We start from the raw sequence: 3362 nt of genomic DNA, 5'->3' as shown, positions 1-3362 counted from the left end.
AGATTTGATGATAGCTTGAATAACAATCTAGTAGACTCATGAGCTCTGACGAAGCTGCTGCATCTACTAGAGAATCTATCCTTGGTAATGGAAATTCATCCTTTGGACAAGCCTTATTGAGATCAGTAAAATCAATGCACATTCTCCATTTACCATTGGCCTTCTTCACCATAACAGTGTTAGCTAGCCATTCTGGGTATTTTACTTCTCTGATGACTCCAGCGCTGAGAAGTCTTTTCACTTCGTTCTGAGCACCTTCGGCTTTGTCGTCAGACATTTTCCGAAGCCTCTGCTTTCTGGGTCTGAAGGATGGATCAACATTGGGCGAGTGTTCAATAACATCCCTGTTGACACCACAAAGATCATTAGCTGACGATGCGAAGACATCTTTGTTGTTGAACAGGAACCTTATTAGGGTTTTCTCCTGCTCCTCAGACAATTGAGATCCCAGTAGCACCTTCTGCTCTGCTATATCTTCACATAAAAGCATGGGCTTCGGCTGATCAGCCGAAGCAGCCTTCTCCCTTCTGTACTTGTATTGCTCACAAGCTTCGGCTCCATCTATATTATGGATTGCTTTTGAATCTGTCCAGTTTCCTTCGGCCTTTCTGGCAGCTTCCTAACTTCCATGAATAGCAATAGGCCCTTGATCCGAAGGTATCTTCATGCAAAGATATGCTGGATGAAGAATTGCTTCAAAAGCATTAAGTGTCCCACGACCAATGATTGCATTGTAGGGGTATTCCATGTCGACAATATCAAACACAACTTGCTCAGTCCTTGTATTGTTGACAAATCCAAAGGTCATTGGCATCGTGATCTTGCCGAGCGCTACAATCTGCCTTCCTCCGAAGCCACAAAGAGGGTGTGTAGCATCATGAATCTTATCCTCTGGCTCTTGCATCTGTCTGAAGGCCTTAGCAAATATAATATCCACTGCACTGCCTGTATAAACCAGAACATTGTGGACCAGAAATCCTTTGATGACACAAGAAATAACCATAGCATCATTGTGAGGGCAATCCTTGAGCTGAAGGTCCTCTTGGGAGACGGTAATTGGGATGTGGGACCATCTTGACTTGATGAAGGGTCCTTGCACCCCGACATGCTGTACCCTTCTCTGTGCCTCCTTCTTCTGCTTCTTGTTGGCTGGCTCTGAGCACGAACCGCCTGTTATCGGGAGTACCAGCTTCGGAGTCGAAGCAGCTCCAGCTTGATTGTTGAACAAAGCCATCAGCTCAAAAAGTGGAAGTGAGTTCACTGGAGGTGGGCGCCAATGTTGGGGACTTGTTCTCAAATGCTATGAATTAAGAACAAGGCAACATAAAATGTTAAATATTAATGCCCTTCGTCCGCTGAAGCATTATCTCCCCAAGGATTTAATGAGTTTCGGACGAACATCATGAGCAAAATATCACGAAGGTCACACCTTCGTGATCAGACTTGCAAAACAATATGAAATAAAATATAAAACATAAAACATTACAGAAAGATATACTAAAAATAGGTAACGTTATTCATATATTTTATTATATGCACCCAAATATTAAAACATGATATCTAGGTACATTTATACCTTCGTCTTGGCAGAAAGCAATAATTCCAGCGTAATGTGCCAGCAGCTATAAGATTGTGTGAATAGTACAGGGGTACTGTTCATCTATATATAGGCACAGGGCGCAGCCTGTGTAAAATTACATTTATGCCCCTTACAATCGACTACAATAATGACACAAAACATCGCGGGTCTTTAAGTCATTTCATCTATAAGTCGGTTCACCCCTTCGTATTGAGATCTGTCACTGTGCCGAAGCTTTATAGGTGATAGCTTCGGCGCTGCTTCTGATAAGATCTTCCGAAGGTGTTCTCTTTCTTTAGGATCTTCGGCTACAAAGCATACCCCCAACAGACCCCACGCCGAAAGGAGAGAATCACGAATTGATCTAGGGGCAACTTACCACGTATTGTGTAGCAGAGCACCACGACGATGATGTATGGTGGATCCACGGCGGAGATGGTTCTCCAACGAGAAATTACTCGCAACCACGACCACAAACCCAAAAAGTGAGAGCACGGTCATCATCTATGCGCACCAGTGAATGCCCCAAGAGGCCTCACGCTGGTGGTAGCCCGACACAGTGCCCATACCACGATACCCTATAGATCGGCGGACGGAAGTGAAATCTAGCGAGCGATTCGCCATCCCCAGGCACCCTTCACACCCGACGACAGCACAAGCATCATCATCGTGACCCAGCAAAGATCCCTGGGCATTCACTCGACCCCAAGCAACGGAGGATGGAGTTTCCCCACGCAGCGACCGATTCCCATAACTCCCCGAGCTCCGACAGCTACGGTGGAGATTCTGCGAGGTTCACCAGATGGACGTGAAGGTCGCAAGGGACCCGTTTTTATACACCCATGGCCGAGAGTCTGGATGAGGACGAGATCGGGGGATTCGCGTGATCTCCTGTTGAAGCGGAGTTGGTTGAGCTGCGGTGAGGGGAGGTTACGAAGCTGACCAGAGTGGCCCACATGTCAACCCCATGTGCGGTGCGGGTTGAGTGATGGAGCCCACATGTCGGCGAGGAGCGCGAGGGGCTGACATCCACCTGTAGGCGCCGGGATGGGAGCTCAAGGATGTTGGGCCGCAGAGTTGTTCTGGCCCAGCACTCAGGTATGTTCTCTCTTTTTCTTTTTTCCCTTTTCTTTTATTTTGTTTTTCAAGTTTCAAATTCTACCTTTGAAATTTTCCTAGAGGGGGGTGAATAGGAAAAACCTGAAATTTATAAACTTAAACACACACTAAGGTCGAGGGTTAGCGTTAGAACTAAATTCAAGTCCGAAAGATTGTTTCTCTTGCTAAGAGTTGCTCAAAGGTTGCGGATGAAGAATGGGAGCAAACTCAAATCAATACTAGCAAGAAAACGTTAGAGAGAGGAAAGAGTGTATAACAAATCAGGTGAGAATCAAAGCGAGTAGACACAATGATTTGTTTTACCGAGGTTCGGTTCCAAAGAACTTAGTCCCCGTTGAGGAGGCCATAAAGGCCGGGTCTATTCCAACCCTTTCCCTCTCTCAAACGGTCACTTAGACCGAGTGAGCCTTTTCCTTAATCTCCCAGGTCACTAAGACCGCGTAAGGACCACCACACTCTTGATGTCTCTTGCTTCGCTTACAAGTCTCTTAAGAAATAAGAAGGGAAAAAGAAAAGGCCAATTCAAGCGACAAGAGCAACAAAAGAACACAAAACACCCTCTCTCAGGTCTCTAATGAAATTGAGTTGATTTGGAGGCTTGGAGAGGATTTGATCTATTGGATGTGCCTTGGAGTGAAGTATTTTGCTCTTGCAATGAATAGGA

This window comes from Zea mays, chromosome 6 (assembly GCF_902167145.1).
Source record: "Zea mays cultivar B73 chromosome 6, Zm-B73-REFERENCE-NAM-5.0, whole genome shotgun sequence".
In the NCBI taxonomy this organism is placed as follows: Eukaryota; Viridiplantae; Streptophyta; class Magnoliopsida; order Poales; family Poaceae; genus Zea; species Zea mays.
This window is presented reverse-complemented; position numbering follows the sequence as displayed.